Source organism: Mobula hypostoma, chromosome 1 (genome assembly GCF_963921235.1).
Source record: "Mobula hypostoma chromosome 1, sMobHyp1.1, whole genome shotgun sequence".
Classification (NCBI taxonomy): Eukaryota; Metazoa; Chordata; class Chondrichthyes; order Myliobatiformes; family Myliobatidae; genus Mobula; species Mobula hypostoma.
In genome coordinates this window covers 191,200,305-191,223,763 of record NC_086097.1, presented here as the reverse complement: position 1 = coordinate 191,223,763, position 23,459 = coordinate 191,200,305, and the positions used below count along the sequence as shown (strand labels likewise).

At 41.4% G+C, this 23,459-nt stretch overlaps 1 long non-coding RNA gene across 3 annotated transcripts in view; it reads left to right on the top strand.

Moving 5' to 3' along the window:
• LOC134353680 (uncharacterized) overlaps positions 1–23,459 on the top strand; it is a 205,912-nt gene that overhangs the window by 71,532 nt on the left and 110,921 nt on the right. Inside the window, exon 4 of one of the 3 annotated variants that reach the window (XR_010019655.1) lies at positions 11,390–11,432. The exons of the other annotated variants lie outside the window; for them this stretch is intronic. This is a non-coding gene — a long non-coding RNA (uncharacterized LOC134353680). The remainder of the gene's footprint in view (positions 1–11,389; positions 11,433–23,459) is intronic. 3 annotated transcript variants of the gene reach the window in all.

Below are 23,459 nucleotides of genomic sequence, written 5' to 3'. Positions count from 1 at the left end.
CATTAAAATGTAGCTCTTTTTGTGCACCCTCCTAGTGTGGATTGTCCAACTCTGAGAAAACTGGCTCGAAGCTCTGCTTTATAATTCTTGAATGTGGACCTGAGGGAAAGGTAGCTCTGTTTATGCACTGCCACTTGCTGATTGGTTGCTCCTCAAATTAGAAAAAACAGCTGCAAAACTCTGCCTTCAAAATTTTGATCACTGCCATGATTAAAAAGTAGCTCTTTCACACACCCCTGATGTGGATTGTCCACCTTCGAATATTAAACTCAATGTGATCTTTCAGTTTGCTCTGCAGGAAGTATTTAATTAGGGGAAAGTTCAAAGTAAATTTCTTATCAGAGTACATACTGTATATATCACCCAAAGATTCATTTCCTTGTGGGTATTCACAGGAAATACAAAGAAATACCACGGAATTAATGAAAAACTGCACAAGAAGTTTGACAAACAACTAAAGTGCAAACGACAACAAACTGTGCAAATAGAAAAGAAAATAAAAAAAACAAAATAATAACACTAAATAACTAACTAATGAATTTTGAGAACATGTGATATAGAATCCTTGAATATGAGTCCATAGATTGTGGAATTAGCTCAACGTTGGAGTGAGGGAAGTTATCCAATCTGGTTCAGGAGCCTGATAGTGTAGGACTTAAGGATCCTGTACCTCCTTCCTGATAGCAGCAGCAAGAAGAGAACATGGCCTGTGTGGTGGAGGTCCTTGATGATGAGGGAAAATTACAATGCTGTTTAGTGAGATCTTGGGAACGTAAATTAGGAACAGATGTACTCAGAGAAATACACAACAGAAATATGGACGCTGTTTAGGGAACACTTGCATGGGATTTTGGATAGATTTTTGTCCCATTGAGACCATAAGACATAAGACATAGAAGCAGAATTAGGCCATTCAGCCCATCGAGTCTTCTCCACTATTGCATCATAGCTGATCCCTGATCCCACTCAACCCCACACACCTGCCTTCTTGCCATAACTTTTGATGCCCTGACCAATCAGAAAAGTTATCAATTTTTGCTTAATATATTCCCACGGTCTTGGCCATCACCGCTGTCTGTGGCAGAGCAGGAAAAGTATGGTAGGGTGAAGAGCCGTAGTTGACTAGATATGTGGAGCAATTAGTTAAGAGGAAGAAAGAAGTATATTTATACTTTAATAAGCAAATATCAGACAGGGTTCTAGAGAGTTACAAGGTAGCCAGGAAGGTACTTAAGAATGGACTTAGAGCTAGAAGAGGACATGAGAAAGCTTTGATGAACAGGATTAAGAAAAACCCAAAAGATGTTCTACATATACGTGAAGAACAGGTAGATTACTAGAATGAGGGTAGGACAGATCAGGAATAAAAGAGGAAATACAGAACATAGAAATCTACAGCACATTACAGGCCCTTCAGCCCACAATATTGTGCTGACTATGTAACCTACTCTAGGAACTGCCTAGAATTTCCCTAGTGCAATACCCTCTATGTTTCTAATCTCCATGTACCTATCTAAGAAGATCTTAAAAGACCTTATTGTATCTGTTCCACCACCGCTCCCTGCAGTGCACTCTGCGTACTCACCACTTTCTGTGTGAAAAACTTACCCCTAACATAGTCTCGGTACCTACTTCTAAGCACCTTAAAACTATGTCCCCTCGTGTTGGTCATTTCAGCTGTGGGAAGAAGCTTCTGGCTATTCGTATGATCAAAGCCCCTCATCATCTTATACACCTCTATCAGGTCACCTTTCATCCTCCGTCGCTCCAAGGAGAAAAGGCCAAGTTCACTGAACCTGTTCTCATCAAGGTATGTCCTCCAAGCCAGACAACATCCTTGTAAATCTCCTCTGCACTCTCTCTATAGTATCCACATCCTTCTTGTAGTGTGGTGACCAGAACTGAACACAGTACTCCAAGTAGAGTCTGACCAAGGTCTTATATAGCTGTAACATCACCTCACGGCTCTTGAACTCAATCCCATGGTTGATGAATACTAACACACAATGTGCCTTCTTAACAACACTGTCAACTTGCACAGCAGCTTGAGTGTCTTATGAACATGGACCCCAAGATATCGCTGATCCTCCACACTGCCAAGAGTCTTACTGTTAATATCATATTCTGCCTTCAAATTTGACCTACCAAAATGAACCACTTCACACTTATCTGGGTTGAGGTCCATCTGCCACATCTCAGCCTAGTTCTGCATCCTATCGATGACCCATAGAACCATAGAACCATAGAACATTACAGCACAGACTCAGGCCTTTTGGCCCTTCTTGGCTGTGCCGAACCATTTTTCTGCCTAGTTCCACTGACCTGCACCTGGACCATATTCCTCCATACACCTCCCATCCATGTACCTGTCCAAGTTTTTCTTAAACGTTAAAAGTGAGCCTGCATTTACCACTTCATCTGGCAGCTCATTCCACACTCCCACCACTCTCTGTGTGAAGAAGCCCCCACTAATGTTCCCTTTAAACTTTTACGCCTTCACCTTTAACCCATGTCCTTTGTTTTTTTTCTCCCCGAGCCTCAGTGGAAAACGTCTGCTTGCATTCACTCTATCTATACCCATCATAATTTTATATACCTCTATCAAATCTCCCCTCATTCTTCTACACTCCAGGGAATAAAGTCCTAACCTATTCAACCTTCCTTTGTAACTCAGTTTCTCAAGTCCTGACAACATTCTTGTAAACCTTCTCTGCACTCTTCCAACCTCATTAATATCCTTCCTGTAGTTTGGTGACCAAAACTGACCACAATACTCCAGATTCGGCCTCACCAATGCCTTATACAACCTCATCATAACATTTCAACTCTTATAGAAACATAGAAACATAGAAAATAGGTGCAGGAGTAGGCCATTCGGCCCTTCGAGCCTGCACCGCCATTTATTATGATCATGGCTGATCATCCAACTCAGAACCCAGCCTTCCCTCCATACCGCCTGACCCCTGTAGCCACAAGGGCCATATCTAACTTCCTTTTAAACATAGCTAATGAACTGGCCTCAACAGTTTGCTGTGGCAGAGAATTCCACAGATTCACCACTCTCTGTGTGAAGAAGTTTTTCCTAATCTCGGTCCTAAAAGGCTTCCCCTCTATCCTCAAACTGTGACCCCTCGTTCTGGACCTCCCCAACATCGGGAACAATCTTCCCGCATCTAGCCTGTCCAATCCCTTTAGGATCTTATATGTTTCAATCAGATCCCCCCTCAATCTTCTAAATTCCAACGAGTACAAGCCCAGTTCATCCAGTCTTTCTTCATATGAAAGACCTGCCATCCCAGGAATCAATCTGGTGAACCTTCTTTGTACTCCCTCTATGGCAAAGATGTCTTTCCTCAGATTAGGGGACCAAAACTGCACACAATACTCCAGGTGTGGTCTCACCAAGGCCTTGTACAACTGCAGTAGTACCTCCCTGCTCCTGTACTCGAATCCTCTCGCTATAAATGCCAGCATACCGTTCGCCTTTTTCACCGCCTGCTGTACCTGCATGCCCACTTTCAATGACTGGTGTATAATGACACCCAGGTCTCGTTGCACCTCCCCTTTTCCTAATCAGCCACCATTCAGATAATAATCTGTTTTCCTATTTTTGCCACCAAAGTGGATAACTTCACATTTATCCACATTAAATTGCATCTGCCATGAGTTTGCCCACTCACCCAACCTATCCAAGTCACCCTGCATCCTCTTAGCATCCTCCTCACTGCTAACACTCAATACTTTGATTTATAAAGGCCAATGTACCAAAAGCTCTCTTTACGATCCTATCGACCTGTGACGCCACTTTTAGGGAATTTTGTATCTATATTCCCAGATCCCTCTGTTCTACTGCACTCCTCAATGCCGTACCATTTATCTTGTATGTTCTACCTTGGTTTGTCCTTCCAAAGTGCAATACCTCACACTTGTTTGTATTAAACTCCATCTGCCATTTTTCAGCCTATTTTTCCAGCTGGTCCAAATCCCTCTGCAAGCTTTGAAAACCTTCCTCACTGTCCACCATACCTCCAATCTTAGTATCATCAGCAAATTTGCTGATCCAATTTACCACATTATCATCCAGTTCATTGATAAAGATGACAAGTAACAATGGACCCAGCACTGATCCCTGTGGCACACCGCTAGTCACAGGCCTCCACTCAGAGAAGCAATCCTCCACTACCACTCTCTGGCTTCTTCCATTGAACTAATGTCTAATCCAATTTACCACCTCTCCATGTATATCTAGCAACTGAATATTCTTAACTATCCTCCCATGTGGGACCTTGTCAAAGGCCTTACTGAAGTCCATGTAGACAACATCTACTGCCTTCCTTCCTTTCATCCACTTTCCTGGTAACCTCCTCGAAAAACTCTAATAGATTGGTTAAACATGACCTACCACACACAAAGCCATATTAAGTCCCTAATAAGTCCCTGTCCCTGTCTATCCAAATACTTATAGATCCTATCTCTCAGTACTCCTGCCAATAATTTACCTACTACCGATGTCAAATTTACCGGCCTATAATTTCCTGGATTACTCTTAGAGCCTTTTTAAAATAACGGAACAACATGAGCTATCCTCTGATCCTCCGGCACCTCACCCGTAGATACCGACATTTTATGTATATCTGCCAGGGCCCCTACAATTTCAACACTAGTCTCCTTCAGGGTCCGAGGGAATACCCTGTCAGGTCCTGGGGACTCATCTACTCTGATTTGCCTCAAGGTAGCAAGCACCTCCTCCTCCTCAATCTGTATAGGTTCCATGACCTCACTACTTGTTTGCCTTATTTCCATTGACTCCATGCCAGTTTCCTTAGTAAATACAGACACAAAAAAACCATTTAAGATCTCCCCCATTTCTTTTGGTTCCATACATAGCTGACCACTCTGATCTTCAAGAAGACCAATTTTATCCCTTATTATCCTTTTGCTCTTAATATACCTGTAGAAGCTCTTTGGATTATCCTTTACCTTGACTGCCAAAGCAACCTCATGTCTTCCTTTAATCCTCCTGATTTCTTTCTTAAATATATATTTTTGGACTTTTTATACTCCTCAAGCACCTTATTTGCTCCCTGTTTCCTATACATGTCATACATCTCTCTCTTCTTCTTTATCAGAGTTCCAACATCCCTTGAGAACCAAGGTTCCTTATTCTTATTCACTTTGCCTTTAATCCTGACAGGAACATACAAATTCTGCACTCTCAAAATTTCTCCTTTGAAGGCCTCCCACTTACCAATCACATCCTTGCCAGAGAACAACCTGTCCCAATTCACGTTTTTTAGATCCTTTCTCATTTCTTCAAATTTGGTCTTTTTCCAGTTTAGAACCTCAACCCGAGGACCAGATCAATCTTTATCCATGATCAAGTTGAAACTATTGGTGTTATGATTACTGGAACCAAAGTGTTCCCCTACACACACTTCCGTCACCTGTCCTAACTCGTTTCCTAATAGGAGATCTAATATTGCATCCTCTCTAGTAGGTACCTCTATATATTGATTTAGAAAACTTTCCTGAACACATTTTACAAACTCTAACCCGTCTAGACCTTTAGCAGTATGGGAATCCCAATCAATATGTGGAAAATTAAAATCCCCTACTATCACAACTTTATGTTTCCTGCAGTTGTCTGTTATCTCTCTACAATTGCTCCTCCAATTCTCGCTGACTATTGGGTGGCCTATAATACAACCCCATTAATGTGGTCATACCTTTCCTGTTTCTCAGCTCCACCCATATGGCCTTGGTAGACAAGCCCTCTCATCTGTCCTGCCTGAGCACTGCTGTAACATTTTCCCTGACTAGCAATGCCAGACCCCAACCTTCATTCCTCTGCCTCTATCACATCTGAAACATCGGAACCCTAGAACATTAAGTTGCCAGTCCTGCCCCTCCTGCAGCCAAGTTTCACTAAAGTTTCACTAATGGCTATAATGTCATAATTTCATGTGTCAATCCACTCCCTCAGCTCATCAGCCTTCCCCACAATACTCCACTGTAACCTTTGATAAACCATCAGACTATCCACAATACCCCCAACATTTGTCATCAGCAAACTTACTAACCCACCCTTCTACTTCTTCATCCATGTCAATTTAAATATCACAGAGTTCCAGAACAGATCCCTGCGGAACACTACTGGTTACCATCCTCCATGCAGACTACGAACCATCTGCAACCACCCTTTGCCTTGTGTGGGCAAGTCAATTCTGGATCCACAAAGCAAGGTTCTCCATACAAGGCTCCTTCAGAAAGTAAGGCTCCAAGGCTCCTTACTTTCTGAAGGAGCCTAGCATGGAGAACCTTATCGAATACCTTACTGAAATCCATATACACGACACCCACTGCTCTACCTTCATCAATGTGTTTTGTTACTTCCTCAAAGAATTCAATCAGGCTCATAAGGCATGACCTGCCCTTGACAAAACCATGCTGACTATTCCTAATCAGATTATGTCTCTCCAAATGCTCATAAATCCTATCTCTCAGGATCTTCTCCAACATCTTGCCCACCACTGAAGTCAGACTCACTGGTCTATAATTTCCTGGGTTATCTCTACTGTCTTTCTTGAACACTGGAACAATATTTGCAACCCTCCAATCCACTGGCACTTCTCCTGTCCCTATTGATGATGCAAAGATCATCACAAGAGGCTCAGCAGTCTCCTCCCTCACTTCCCACAATAGCCTGGGATATATCTCAGTCAGCCCAATGACGTATCTAACTTAATGCTTTTCATAAGCTCCAGCACATCCTTTTTCTACATGCTCAAGCAATTCAGTCCACTGTAAGTCATCCCCACAATTGCCAAGGTCATTTTCCCTGGTGAATACTGAAGCAAAGTATTCATTAAGCCTCTGCAACCTCCTGCAACTCCATGTACACATTTCCACTATTGCACCTGAACGATCCTATTCTCACACGACTCATCCGCTTGTTCTTCACATCCTTGTAGAATGTCTTGGAGTTATCTTTAATCCTGCTCACCAACACCTTCTCATGGACCCTTCTGGCTCTCCTAATTCCATTCTTAAGCTCCTTCCTAGCAACCTTGTAATTTTCTAGAGCTCTAACAGTACCTAGTTTCTTGAACTTTTTGTAAGGTTTTCTTTTCTTCTTAGCTAGATTTTCTACATCCTTTGTACACCATGAAGCGAGTAGGGTTAAGGTCCCCAGGGCATATGTGAAAAACAGGAAGATAACTAAAGTTAGGGTAAAACCAATCAGGGATTATAGATTAAACGTGCCTGGAGTCAAAGAGGTAGGGGATGTCCTTAATGAACACTTTGCTTCAGTATTCACCAGTAAGAGGGATCTTGATGAATATGAGGACAGTGTCTTGTGGAAGAATATGAAACATTGAGATCAGCGGGTCAGTTGCTGGTGGTTGTGTGTTCAGAGATCTGAGCCTTTTTGCTGCCGACTTTCTGAGCGCAGAGCTCGGAATAAGTGATGCAACAGACTTGTGACAATTCAGTGAGTTGTTTGTTATGTCTCTCCTCTCACTGTGAAATGGGGACATCTCTTTTTCCCTTAGTAGGGAGAGAGAGCGCCTGTGCTGTGCTTCCCAGGTGAACAAGTAGTTTTTGGGGTACTGCAAGTCTATGTCTATATTGACGCTTTGCTGCGCACTTGAGTGCTCAGTGCAGAGCACTGATACTTTTTGCTGCTGGGGGTGGGGGGTTCTTTACCTTGCTGCTGCTTGTGCATGGGAGGGGGAGCTGGGGGGTCTTTAGGGTTCTAACATTTAACTGTCATTCATTCCTTGTGGCATTCCTCTGTTTTCGTAGATGTTTGCGAAGAAAAAGAATTTCAGATGTATATTGTATACATTTCTCTGTCATTAAATGTACCTATTGAGTTAAGAAACTGCAAGGGTAAAAGGAACCTGATTACAGTCATATGTAGACCACAGATTATAACAGAAATTAGAAATGGCATGCCACACATATGAGAGTCATGGGAGATTTCAACATGCAGGTCAATTGGGAAAATTAGGTTGGAAATGAATCTCAACAAGGTGAGTTTGTTGAATGCCTATGAGATTAAAAGGGAGGTGAGAGTTGATATTAGACCATTGGAAAATGATGCTGGTGATGTAGTATTGGGGGACAAAGAGATGGCAGATGAACTTAGTGAATACTTTGCATTGGTCTTCACTGTTGAAGACACTAATGTGTGGCAGAGGTCCGTGAGTGTCAGGGAGCAGGAGTGAATGCCAATTAGAACATAAGAACCTAAGAAATAGGAGCAGGAGTAGACCATCTGGCCTGTAGAGCCTGCTCTACCATCCAATAAGATCATGGCTGATCCGGCCATGGACTCATCTCCACATACCTGCCTTTTCCTCATAACCTTTAATTCCCCTACTATGCAACAATTTATCCAACCTTGTCTTAGATATATTTACTGAGGTAGCCTCCACTGCTTCATTGGGCAGAGAATTCCAGATTCGCCACCCTCTGGGATAGGCAGTTCCTCCTCACCTCCGTACTAAATCTACTCCCCAATTCTTGAGGCTATGTCTCCTAGTTCTAGTCTCACCTATCATTGGAAACAGCTTTCCTGCCTCTATCTTATCTAACCCTTTCATAATTATATATGTTTCCATAAGATTGCGATTACAAAGGAAAGAGTGCCAGGCAAACTGAAAGGTCTTAAGGTGGATAAGACACCTGGACCAGATGAACTACATACCAGAGTCCTGAGAAAGGTTGCTGAAGAGATAATTGATGCATTTATCACGGTTTTCAAGAATCACTCAATTCTGGCATGTCTTGGAGGACTGGGAGATTGCAAATGTCACTCTACTCAATAAGAAGGGAAGAAGGCAAATGAAATGAAATTATAGGCCAGTTAGCCTAACCTTAGTGGTTGGAAAAGCATGAGGTGTGGGGGTACTTGGAGACTAATGATAAAATAAGTCAAAGTCAACACGATTTCTGTAAAGGGAGATGTTGCCTGACAAATCTGTTAGAGTTCTTCGAGCAAGTAATAAGCAGAGTGGACAAAGGATGTCATTTACTTGAATTTTCAGAAGGTGTTTGATAAGGTGCCACACTTGAGGCTGCTTAACAAGGTAAAGTCCTATGGCGTTACAGGAAGGATACTGGCGTGGATAGAGGAATGGCTGACAGGCAGGTGGTAGTGAGTGGGAGTAAAGGGGCCTTTTCTGGTCGGCTGCCAGTGACCAATGGTGTTCCTCAGGTGTCAGTATTGGGACTGTTGCTTTTTACTTTGTCAATGATTTAGGTAATGGAAATGATGACATTGGGCAAAGTTTGTGGATGATACAAAGATAGGTGGATAGGTAGGTAATGCTCAGGAAGCAATGCGATTGCCTCAGGGCTTGGACAAATTTGAAGAACGGGCAAAAAAGTAGAAGATGGAACACTGTGTTGAGAAGTGTATGATAATACATATTGGTAAAAGGACTAAATTTTAAATGGGGAGAAGGTTCAATCATCAGAGGCCCAGAGAAACGTTGGAGTCCTTGTGCAAGGCTCCCAGAAGGTTAATTTTAGATTGAGTCTGTGGTAAAGAAGGTCAATGCAACGTTCGTATTTATTTCAGGGGAATAGAATACGAAAGCATGGAGGTAATGCTAAGGCTTATAAGACACTAGCCAGGCTGCACTTGGAGTATTGTCAACAGTTTTGGGCCCCATATCTCAGAAAGGATGTGGTGTCATTGGAGAGAGTCCAGTGGAGGCTCATGAGGATGATTCCTTGAATGAAGAATTAACAAATGAAGAGCGTTTGGCAGTTTTGGGCCTGTACTCACTGGAGTTTAGATGAATGCATGGGGATCTCAAGGAAACCAACTGAATGTTGAAAGGACTACATAGGGTGGATGTGGAGAGGATGTTTTCTATGGTGGGGGTATCCATAAATAGAGGGCACAGCCTCAAAATTGAGGGATGACTGTTTACAACAAAGGTAAGGTAGAATTTTTTTAGCCAGAGTATAATGAATCTGTGGAATGCTCTGCCACAGGCTGCGATGGAGGCCAGGTCCGTGGGTATATTTAAGGCGGAAGTTGATTGTTTCCTGATTGGTCAGAGCATCAACGGATATGGTGAGAAGGCAGGTGTATGGCCATGATGGAATGGCAGAGCAGGCTCTATTGGCTGAATTAACTTATTCTGCTCCTATGCCTTATGGTCTTATGGTTTTTAGAGGTTTTTGTCATGGCCTGCTATTGTTATGTAATGAACTGGAGGTGATTAGGGAGCTGAAAGTAAAAGAACCCTTTGGAGGCAGTGATCACAATGTGATTGAGTTCAACTTGAAATTTGATAGGGAGAAAGTAGAGTCTGACAGCAGTATTTCAGTGGAGAAAAGGAAGTTATAGTGGTATGAGAGAGGATTTGGCTAAAGTAAATTGGAAGGAGATATTGGCAGGGATGACAGCAGAGCAACAATGGGATGAGTTTCTAGGAAAAATGAGGAAGGTACAGAATAGATGTATTCCAAAAACAAAGAAATACTCAAATGGCAAAATAGTACAACCACGGCTGACAAGGGAAGTTGAAACTAATGTAAAAGCAAAAGAAACAAAAAATTGTGGGAAGACAAAGGATTCAGAACTTTTTAAAACCCTACAGAAAGCAACTAAAAGAATTATTAGGAGGGAAAAGATAAAGATGAAGTATGAAAGCAAGCTAGCAGCAATACCAAAGTGGACAGCAAAATCATTTTTCAGTATGTAAAAAATAACAGAGAGGTGAGAGTGGATATAGGACCGCTAGAAAATGAGGCCAGATAAATGATAACTGTCATGGTCCAGCCCATGAAACCCACATTCCAGTTCACGGTCCGGTCCATGCTCCTTATTCCAGGTTTTCCAGTTTTCCCCAATTTCTGTTGAGGCAGCTGATTCCCATTTGTGCTGGCTTCATAAATAGCGTCAGGATTCATCCTCTGCCTGTGGTGGAATAAAAATTGTGATATAGCAGTAAGAAACAGAAATAGAGCTTACAGGAAATTAAGAAAGTGCCCGGTGTCAGATAATGTTATGGAGTATAAAAAGGAAAAAGCAGTAGCAAGGAGAGTAATTAAAAATACAAAGAAGGATAGTTGGAGAAGATTTTGCAGAACCCTGGGCCCTGAGACACCTGTAAAGCAGCTATGGACGATCATTCACAGCAGGTCAGGGAGATATAGGAAACCATCTATCCCCCCTTTGCTGGAAGGAGATATTGAAGCTTTAACCAATAAGGAAAAAACTAATATGTTTGTAGAGGTGTTCCAAGTGTTACACAGTTCTGGGGAGTTAGGTGATTTGAGAAAGGAAATTATGTTAAAGAAAAGTTGGAAATTGGATAAGAGTTTGGATGATATTAGTTTCATGAATTTGTTTTTCTCCCTTCAGGAATTGCAGGAAGCTGTCCAATCAGGTTCAAACACTTCTCCTGGTAGGCATGGACTGTGTTATGAATTGCTTAAACATTTAGATGACTCTGTATTAATAGAAATTCTAGCATTGTTTAATTCAGTGTGGAAACAAGGAAAATTACCAGTAGAATGGAAGTGTGTGGTGGTAGTTCCAGTTTTAAAGCCAGGTAAGGACGCCTCTAGTCCTAGTTTGTATTGGCCTATAGCTTTAACGTCAGTGCTTTGTAAAACTATGGAACGAATGGTCACCAACAGACTTGTTTATTTTTTGGAAAATGAGGGACATTTTGCTGCCTATCAAAATGGTTTTAGAACTGGAAGATCAACAATGGTATCTGTTGCCCTTTTAGATTATGATATTAAAAAAGCATTTCAAAATAGAGAAGTGTATTTCTAGATATTGAAAGAGTGTACGACTCACTATGGAAGGATGGTTTATTAATTAAACTCTATGATGTGGGAATTAGAAGTAGAATGTTTAACTGGATCAAAGATTTTCTTAAGGAAAGGGAAATTCAAGTAAGAACAGATGGAACAAGCTCCAAGTCAGTTAAAATAGGTAATGATACCCCTCAAGGAAGTGTCATTAGTCCAGTTTTTAATGTCATGATAAATAATATCTTTGATCAGGTAGGGACAAGATTTGGCAAATCATTGTTTGCAGATGATGGTGCAATTGGAAAAGAGGAAGAAACATCAAGTATATATTAAGGCAGGTACAAAAGGCTTTAACATCAGTGGAAAACTGGACTAATAAATGGGGTTTTAGGATTTCTGCTTCTAAGTCCAAATACATGATTTTTGGCTTTAGAAGAAAGATTCCTAATTGTGAATTGTGTCTATATGATTCTCCACTAGAACGAGTCAAGGTATTCAAGTTTTTAGGTGTCTGGTTTGATGAAAGACTTACTTGGAGGGTTCATATAGATAAAACAATTGGAAAGTGTGAGAAAGTTTTAAATGTTATGAGAAGTATTGCTGGATGCAACTGAGGAGCAGGGCAGGAAACTATGTACTTAATATATCTAGCAATGATTAGGTCAGTTATAGATTATAGTTGTATTGCTTATGGTTTCGCTGCTACCATAGTGCTTGGAAAACTAGACACTGTGCAGTCCAAAGCACTTAGACTCTGTTGTGGAGCTTTTAGAACAACATCAGTCCCGGCATTATGTGTGGAGATGGGAGAACTGCCTCTGCATTTAAGACGAATTCAGTTGGGCCTGCAGTATTGGGTAAAACTAAATGGATTCAATCACAGCTGTCCATCAAAGTGTCTTTTGCAGGGGAAGTCGGAGCGCCAAAGTAAAATTAAAAGATACCCATTTTTAGATTTGGTTAATAACTGGGATGTGAAATTGAAACTGACTGAGGAAGACATAGTTGACCAAATTTGCTTCATTTGCTTGCCACCCGTCCCTTTTTGACTCTTTCCAGAACCAGAAGTAGACCTATTCCTCCCTTTTCAGCTTAAAGGAAGCAGTGAAATTTCATCAGCGTTGATCACAAATGAATATTTAAATAATAAATGGGGATCTTATCTGAAGATTTTCACTGATGGCTCAGTGGACCCAGAGAGAAGTAGGGCAGGATTTGGGATGTATGTGTCTCAACTTGGAGTTACATTTGGTCACCGGGTTTCAGATGGTGTTTCTGTCTTTGCAACAGAATTATTAGCAATCCTCCGGGCCTTATGGTGGATAGAAGACTCTCGACCACATAGGATTATCATCTGTTCAGATTCTGCTGCTGCCTTAGAGTCTATGAAAGGGAGTAAATTAAAAGCTCGTCCTGACATAGTTATTGAGATTCTTAGTTTTGTTTAGAGTAAGGAAGATGGGTTGTGCAGTTAGATTTTCATGGATACCTGGGCATGCTGGGGTGGAGGGAAATGAAATTGTGGATGGCATTGCAAAGTCTTCCTTACAGAGTAGGCAAGTAGAAATTAGAGTTCCCCTGGGCAGAGCAGAATTGAGAAGTAGGATTGAAAAAGGTATAGAGAAGAAGTGGCAGGAGGATTGAAAAAATGAACTAAGGGGCAGGCGTTATTTTTCTAGTCACCCACTAGTTGAAAAGGTCTCAGACTGTTACCTTTTAAGTCGTAGAGTTATGGTGAAACTTACAAGACTTAGGTTGGGGCATTGTGGGTTAAACTATTATTTAAGGATAATAGGAAAACATCCTACTGGATTGTGTGACTGTGGTAGTCCAGAGACAGTCCAGCATGTTTTGCTGAGTTGTAATCGATACAAAATTGAACGAAGCCTGTTGTTCAAGAGGCTATCTGGCTTAAATTTATTTTGGTTCTCTATTAAATCTTTGTTTGGCCATCAAGAGAATCAACATTTGATTGAAGAGTCTATTATTCAGTTTATACGTAAGACTAGTTTGTATTCGAGAATTTGAGTTCTTTGAAGTTCTATAATTAATTGTACATCATGCGGAGGGCTGTAATACACCTAGATGTGTCTAAACAGCTGGAAATAGATGAAGAAGAAGAAAAAGCCTCTGGCTGCTGGATTGTTCCTGACCATACCTCCTGTCTGAATCCCTTCCCTTTCTTCTGTTGCCTCATCACATATCCTATGAAGCCTTGCCTCGCTGTGCCTTGTCTGAAGCCTTGCCTCGCCTTGTGTTGCCTGTAACCCTCGCCTGCACTGCTGTCAAGTTCAATTGTTGGAGCAAGATAAGGAATTGCCTATTGTTGTTTTGAACTGTCTCAGTGTCCGTGCCTTCACTATGCAGGTCCGGATGTTTGCTACCACCTAGTGTTGGAATCTATCTTTGTGTCCTCACCTTCGTTAGGCAGGTCCGGCTGTTTGCCACTACCTAGTGTTGGGAACTGTCTGTGTCCATGCCTTCACTAGGTAGGTCCGGCCATCTGCCACTATCTTGTGTTGAGAACCGTCTCGTTCTATTCTGCATTCTGTGTAATGAGTCCCGGCCCTATGTCCTGTACCCAAGGAGGGGTCCCGGCTCTATGTTCTGTGTATGAGGCCTGGCCCTACGTCCTGTTTCCAAGGAGGGGTCCTGGCTCTGTGTTCCATGTTCCTGCCTCTCCCTCAACCATGGCTCTGCATTCCTGCCTCTCCCTTGACTCTCGTCCAGTCCTAGCCACGATCCAAGAATCTTGTCCTATGGCTTTGTATTCTTGTCTTGTCCATTTCTCTCGCCCAGCCCAGGAGTACCTTGCCCAGCTGGGGTGTCCTTGTCCTGTACAGGGGTCTCGTGTCCAGTCCTGTTGCCTCTCCTCATCCTGTATCCACGTCTTGTCCTCGCTTAGTTCTGGAGTCCGAGCCCTAGACAAGTCCCATGTTCTGGGTCCTTGCCCAGTCTCTGGCTCAGAGTCCATATCCAAGCCTCAAAATACCCTAGCCTCGAGGAACCCAAGCCCTGTCACGTCTCCGCCTCGAGGAACCCAAGCCCCGTCACGTCCCCGCCTCGAGGAACCCAAGCCCCGTCACGTCCCCGCCTCGAGGAACCCAAGCCCTGTCACGTCCCTGCCTTGAGGAACCCAAGCCCCGTCACGTCTCCGCCTCGAGGAACCCAAGCCCCATCACGTCCCCGCCTTGAGGAACCCAAGCCCCGTCATGTCCCCGCCTCGAGGAACCCAAGCCCCATCACGTCCCCGCCTTGAGGAACCCAAGCCCCGTCATGTCCCTGCCTCGAGGAACCCAAGCCCCGCCTGGATCCTGGGTCCGAGCCCGAGTCAAGACCCAGGTTTCGGGTCCTTGACCAGTCTCTGGCTCGGAGTCCAAGCCCAGGCTTCTAGTTCCAAGTTCCATGTCCTGGGTCTGTTATCCTAGTCAAGTCCTAACCCAGGCCCTGTATCCTTGTCTCGTCCAGGGCCTCTGTCATGTCCAATGTCCTTTCTTCCCCACTTCTGTTGCTTTCTTGACTTACCTAGTCCTGTTCCTAGTACTTCAGTGTCTGTGTCTTGCATTTGGGTCCGTCACCATCGCCCCCCACTGTGACAGAGACGGAGACACAAAGTGTTTCAAAATGAAATAGGACAAAAAGGTTTGAATCAACTTGAGGATGAGAGTTTCAGTGTATTTAAGAACACTGCAGGAGATACAGACAATGGAATAGGAGATGGTAGAAGGACAAGAAGGTAGTGGAAAGGAAGAAATCCCTGGAGACACCACCTAAGAGACAAGTTTCTGAGAATAAGCAGAACAGGAAGGGTCTTGGTCCCAGGCATCAACTATTTATTCCTCTGTATAGACACAGCATGACTTGTTGAGTTACTCCAGCATTTTGTGTGTATTGCTTGGGTAAAAAGGACAATACAACAGCCATTTGTCATCAACCACTGCTTATCAGAGGACAAAGGAAATACAGAAAATTGATGGTGCAGGCAAGGAAAGTGTCAAAACAGAGAGGTCAAAGGGGGGCAGAGTTCATCGACAATTATTGCCAAGGAAAAAATTTAGCCTGCTACTCTCATGCTCCTGGAGACTGGAATCAACAGAGGCCAGCTCACTTGGGCATCAGATAGAGTGAATCTGATGGATCACAATGCATAAGTCCCCGGAGAATGGAGGCAAAATGCACTTAATGTTGCCCTCATCCTGATGACCAACTTTGTGGGTGGTTCTATCAATTTGTGGACCCAAAGCATTTGGGCACAGAAGTCACCATGTGCTGAGGTTCTACCTGTCCCTCATGTTATAGAGGGTAGATTTGGCCCTGTTAACCATCCAGAATTGGACACTGCTGCATTACCTATCCTTTGTGGCATTATTTATTTATTTATTGATATATAGAGTGGAGTAGTCCCTTCTGGCCCTTCGAGCCTCCCCATCCAGAAATCCCCAATTTTCCAAGTAAACATCTCTGACCACAAGTCCATCAGGCAGCAATCAGCATAGAACATCCTGCAGACGGAGTATGGAGAAGAAGGGGAGTGACTGGTGTGAGAAGAACAACCTAAGCCTGAACATGGAAAAGATCAAGGAAATCATTGTGGATTTCAGGAAGGTTCAGATGAATCATCTCCCTTTACTAATACATGGTTCCTCCTTAGAGCGAGCTAAGTGCACTAAATTCCTGGAAGTTCACATCACAGATGACCTCACCTGATCCCTTAGCATCACCTCCCTGAACAAGAAGATATAGCAGCGCCTCCACTTCCTAAGAAGATTGAGAGTCCCTCTCATCACTTGCCTTAAAAAAAAGAGTTAAACTGCCTGTACATCAATGCACATGATGCGTCCATTGAAACAGAGCTGAATGCAGTCACAGCCAGGAAGAAATAATGTTGTTTTAGGGACAACCAAAAATGGATCAATCAAAAAGATAAATAAGAACTGAGAATTATACATAGCAGAAAGGACACATTTTCAAAAGAGTGCAAACGAGTAAAGAGTATCTGTCCCTGTCATGGATGAGATGAAGACAGTTAATCCCAGACAACCTTGATTCATTGAAAGTTGCCTACAACTGAAAAGGGAATAAAGTTGCCATATAGTGTAATAGAGGAATGCTTCTTAATCATCTATAAGTACCCAAAAGTGGAGGATTCATTATTGGATCTACAATTAGAAATAAACTGAAGTGAACAAGAGATGTAAAAGTTAGAGGAATATTTATTCAATGGTGACTGTAATAATTGTGCACTTTATGATAATAGAAAATTACAATAAGTACAACAAAAGCTTGTTTATACATTAAAGAAAAGTTGGTTTTGAGGTGCTCAGGTAAAGTGGACAATAATATTGGCCAATAACAATATAGAATAACAATAAGAGATATTTAAAATGGTGTTCAGAGTGCAGTAAAATATGTTTCCTGCTTAAAGGAAAAATCAAACAAAATACTCATGATATTCCATGGATGAAAAAAAGCAATAACAAAACAATTCAAAGCAAGGAAAGAGGCATACATTATGTTCCGAGACATCAGGAGATGCCATAAGCGAGAATGCAAATGTATTGGGAGGGAAGTCAATAAAAATGCAATTAGGAAAGCAAGGAAGAATTATGATATCAAATTATCAAGGCACATAAAACAGTAAAATAGTTTATAGAGAGGTAAGTAAAAAAATAGTTGTGAGGGGATTGGGGCTCTAATGGATAACATTACAGATAATGATCAGCAGAAATATTAAATTCCCACTTTGCTTCAATACTTGTTAGGGAAATAGAACTAGCGACACATTATTGAATGGTGAGTTGCATATGAAAGAAGTACATTCAAAATAGATGAAAAGGATACATTAGATATCAAACTCAGATGGTAATCTTCTATACCCACCTACCCCCATCCTTTTCAATGCAGGTGAATTGCATCCATGCATTTTAAAATATTTTAAGGAAGAGGCAACAGATGTATTACTATACTGGCAAATAGATGATACATTACCTTTATATTTAAGATAGGGGCTATAATATGACCAGAAAATTTTAGACCTCATTCATCATTAACATTAGGAAAAATAATGGACTCCTTTTAAAAGGTAGAATGGAAGAACATCCAGAAACAAAAGCATAATTATGAATAGTCAGCATGGATTTCAAAAGGGAAGTCTAATTTGATCAATCATATTGTTTTTTTTGGAAAAGATAACAGAGACAATAGTAATACTCTAGTGTAATTCATCTTAATGTTCATAAAGCCTTCACTAAGGTTCCCCAAAACATACCGATGAATAAGATTAGGGATTGCAGATCAGAGGGTAAATAGCTGAAAAAAGTGTAGTCTGGTTTTAGGAGGGCAAACAGATTGGAAGTAGAGTGACTAATCACAATGGAAGAAGTTCTTTTCATAAAGATTGATGTTGAGATCATTGTACTTCACAATTTACATTAAAAGTTTAGACACTAGAATTTCTAATTGATGGGAAATTTGCCTGGGAGGGGGGTTGTATGGGGAATAATCAATACAGAGGAGTTCTGAAACAAATTATAAAACAGCATTAATAAACTTGCAGAATAGCGAGTGATTAAGTTTGCAACCCAGTTTAATGTGCACTAGTCAATGTAAACAGCAAGAATAGGAAAGTCACCTATTTCTTGAAAGATGTGATTCCAGGTCAAAGGGATCTCAGAGTGAAAATACACCAGTCATTGAAAGTAAGCCCCTAAAAATGTAAACTAAGCCTAAGGATTAACCTACCACAATATCTTGAGAATCTACTGTTGGATTGTTTTTATTGTTGTTTTAATTTTTAACAGACATAGATGTCTCGTTTGCTATTTTAGACAAAAATATTGAGAGTATATGGCATACTTTATAGCCATTTATTTTACTGATGAAGTTTAAGAGCTAATAAACATTTAAAATTGAATTATGGCAATGTTAGTAGGAGCAGGTGTACTTCTCATCACCACCACAAAGCTATGGATTACTGTCACACTATTGAGTCTAAAACTTCAATAAATTGTGTTTAATTGCTATGTGCGATATTCTTTCAAGATAATAGGAAATGATTTAAATTGTTAAAAGTTTCCCTCAGATCTGAAATGATATGTTTATCTGGTAGTTTTTCAGTGTTAACATGCTTGCTATGTCTCATATCAGTTGGTACTTTTAGATTTTGTTTTATGGATTCAGGAGTTATGGAATTACGTGAGTATACCAAGTATTAATTCAAACAAAAATCAGACTTCAGCTCCTAATGTAAATTGCAAGCAGTAATCATTTTGAAGTTAAAAGGAAAGTTTGACAAATGGTGTTGTCTGCAGAATCCAAGCCGTTGGCTCACAGCAGGGAACTGGCTGCTCAAGAGATATGGTTTGGAAAGGGAAGTGACCATGAATTTTTTTTGTATGTATCGGCCAAATGCATGGCAAAGGATGCCATTTAATTGGTTACATCAAACTATCCAATATGGCTAAGTTATTTTACAGTTGTGGTGAGAAAAACGTTAGAGTTCTTTCCCATGACAATTTTATTATGGTTAATGAAACAAAAGTGGCCTCTTTTATTGCAGTTGCAAATTGCATCAGTGTAAGTACTTGTGACGAAGTTTAAGGAAACATGCTGTCCAGACTGATATTGTCACTTAGCACATCAAACATGGTCACAGGCATATTTGATCTATTCATCGTTGGGGAATTTATGTGCAGAGAGAGTCAACCCCCACAATACTAATTATGGGTGCCTGTGATCTCTGTCCTCAGATATCTTTAGACCATCTTTGTGAATTAGTTTGTCCCAATGGTTACAGAGGGGTCTCCCAACTAGGTGGAAGCAAATATTGAAGTAAATTATGTCACTGTAGCTATTAGCATTGTATTAAATCACCCGTTGTTACAGTTATCCTCAAGAGTATAAAAATGTGATGTACTTTGAGTTTGATAGGCTTCTAAAGCGTCTCCAAGAGAATGCTGGCTGATCATGATGAATAAAGACCTCTATGCTGTACTTCTCTATGACTCTATGTTACTAGCTTCAATCCCTCTGTGTTAACTCAGATTACAATAACAATGCTTTACTATCACATTATGGGTTCAAAGAAAATAGTTAAGGAAATTGGTGCAGCATTATTTCATGAAGCAAGCTAAACTATCAATGATATTCCCACTGGTAAAGGAGATTGTGTAACTAAGTAAGAATAACATAATAATCTCCAATAGTTGTTACCAACCAAACATAATCAGGTACATTGCATTGATATAATGCACCTCATTATATTGGATATGCCACAAATATTATCATGTATTTAAGATGAAGACAGTGCGCACTTTTATTTCAGGGTCACAGGGAGGCAGTAATATCCCCTGTAGGATATGAAAAGACCTTTGTGGAAATCATTCTGACAGTCACAGTACTCAGAAGAAGCAGGGGGGTGCAGATGGGGGTGGTGGGAGGCCGAAGACAATAAATTCTGGGAAGGGATGGGCAATCCTGTGCCTGGAATATTTTATATAGACTGTAGCTGGCAAATACACCAATTGAGCAAGTGTGGAGAGTGGGAATGTTGGGGGAATTTTGTTTGAACTATGAGCCGATAAATGTTAGTTTTTTGTAATAATACAGATAGCTTAGAATGAATTATTTTGATGTTACATCATGCTTGAATTCATTTTGTAAGTTCTATTAGTTTCTTAGGGATTTAAAATATATTTCCATGTGATCTTGTGCTGACAAGGGATGATGGCAGATGGTAATAGGTTGCTATAGTGACACACTTTGACAGACGGAAGAAATTCTCTGAACAGTTGTAGTGAGAAAAACGTTAGAGTTCTTTCCCATGACAATTTTATTATGGTAAATGAAACAAAAGTGGCCTCTTTTATTGCAGTTACAAATTGCATCAGTGAGCACTTTGCTGTTGGTGCTGCTTTGTTGTCAATGAACAAGCAAACTTCACTCTGACAATGTGAAAGAACTGAACTAGATTAACATTGGAAACCTATAGATCTCATTGTCACTGCTCACATTAAAAGTGAAGTACATGTGATGTCTTTTTAATGCGCTGATTTCTGGTGAAGATGATTCCTCAGTACCTTGAACAATGACCAAAGTAGAAATCATTCGGGTGTGGGGTCAACACTAAAAATGGTATTACAAATGAAAACATGAAGTATGCTGGATTGTTATGGTTTAGATGAATATTTGTGGCCTTTCTCCATTTTCATTTATATTATGTTGAGCATTTCCACAATCTTCTGCTTTCATTTTAGACTGTTTTCAGCATTTTTTTCTTTTATTTCGTATTATATTTTATTATTTTTCAATTATATGTTTTTATTTTTGATTTTCAGCATCTGCAGTTTTTTTATTGATTTTCACTGACAGATTTTAGAACTATATGCTAAGGTGGACACAGGAAAAAGTAACTAGTGGTCATTGCTCAGAGCATCTAACGCCCAGCATTCACAAGGGCGAGTGGTCTGTCACATGCTACAGTGAGTTTTTGTCAGGCTTATGCCTGACCTTACACAATTCCAAGATTCCAAAGAAGTAGCATACAAATTAGCCAGAGAAAGTGGCTCACCTGAGGACTGGGAGAAATTCAGAGTTCAGCAGAGGAGGACAAAGGGCTTAATTAGGAAGGGGAAAAAAGATTATGAGAGAAAACTGGCAGAGAACATAAAAACGGACTGTAAAAGCTTTTATAGATATGTAAAAAGGAAAAGACTGATAAAGACAAATGTAGGTCCCCTGCAAACAGAAACAGGTGAATTGATTATGGGGAGCAAGGACATGGCAGACCAATTGAATAATTACTTTGGTTCTGTCTTCACTAAGGAGGACATAAATAATCTTCCAGAAATAGTAAGGGACAGAGGGTCCAGTGAGATGGAGGAACTGAGCGAAATACATGTTAGTAGGGAAGTGGTGTTAGGTAAATTGAAGGGATTGAAGGCAGATAAATCCCCAGGGCCAGATGGTCTGCATCCCAGAGTGCTTAAGGAAGTGGCCCAAGAAATAGTGGATGCATTAGTGATAATTTTTCAAAACTCGTTAGATTCTGGACTAGTTCCTGAGGATTGGAGGGTGGCTAATGTAACCCCACTTTTTAAAAAAGGAGGGAGAGAGAAACCGGGGAATTATAGGCCGGTTAGCCTAACGTCGGTGGTGGGGAAACTGCTGGAGTCAGTTATCAAGGATGTGATAACAGCACATTTGGAAAGCGGTGAAATGATCGGACAAAGTCAGCATGGATTTGTGAAAGGAAAATCATGTCTGACGAATCTCATAGAATTTTTTGAGGATGTAACTAGTAGAGTGGATAGGGGAGAACCAGTGGATGTGGTATATTTGGATTTTCAAAAGGCTTTTGACAAGGTCCCACATAGGAGATTAGTGTGCAAACTTAAAGCACACGGTACTGGGGGTAAGGTATTGGTGTGGGTGGAGAATTGGTTAGCAGACAGGAAGCAAAGAGTGGGAATAAACGGGACCTTTTCAGAATGGCAGGCGGTGACTAGTGGGGTACCGCAAGGCTCAGTGCTGGGACCCCAGTTGTTTACAATATATATTAATGACTTGGATGAGGGAATTAAATGCAGCATCTCCAAGTTTGCGGATGACACGAAGCTGGGTGGCAGTGTTAGCAGTGAGGAGGATGCTAAGAGGATGCAGGGTGACTTGGATAGGTTGGGTGAGTGGGCAAACTCATGGCAGATGCAATTTAATGTGGATAAATGTGAAGTTATCCACTTTGGTGGCAAAAATAGGAAAACAGATTATTATCTGAATGGTGGCCGATTAGGAAAAGGGGAGGTGCAACGAGACCTGGGTGTCATTATACACCAGTCATTGAAAGTGGGCATGCAGGTACAGCAGGCGGTGAAAAAGGCGAACGGTATGCTGGCATTTATAGCGAGAGGATTCGAGTACAGGAGCAGGGAGGTACTACTGCAGTTGTACAAGGCCTTGGTGAGACCACACCTGGAGTATTGTGTGCAGTTTTGGTCCCCTAATCTGAGGAAAGACATCTTTGCCATAGAGGGAGTACAAAGAAGGTTCACCAGATTGATTCCTGGGATGGCAGGTCTTTCATATGAAGAAAGACTGGATGAACTGGGCTTGTACTCGTTGGAATTTAGAAGATTGAGGGGGGATCTGATTGAAACGTATAAGATCCTAAAGGGATTGGACAGGCTAGATGCAGGAAGATTGTTCCCGATGTTGGGGAGGTCTAGAACGAGGGGTCACAGTTTGAGGATAGAGGGGAAGCCTTTTAGGACCGAGGTTAGGAAAAACTTCTTCACACAGAGAGTGGTGAATCTGTGGAATTCTCTGCCACAGCAAACTGTTGAGGCCAGTTCATTAGCTATGTTTAAAAGGAAGTTAGATATGGCCCTTGTGGCTACAGGGGTCAGGGGGTATGGAGGGAAGGCTGGGTTCTGAGTTGGATGATCAGCCATGATCATAATAAATGGCGGTGCAGGCTCGAAGGGCCGAATGGCCTACTCCTGCACCTATTTTCTATGTTTCTATGTTTCTATGTTTCTATAAACTACCATTCTGAATCTCTAACATGTACTCTTGAGGTGCCCCGCTGGTCGGGGTCATCCATGTATATTGTGTCCTGGCTGTCTACATGAGATGCGAGCCAGGACAGTATGGTATGGGGAGCAAGCTGTTGC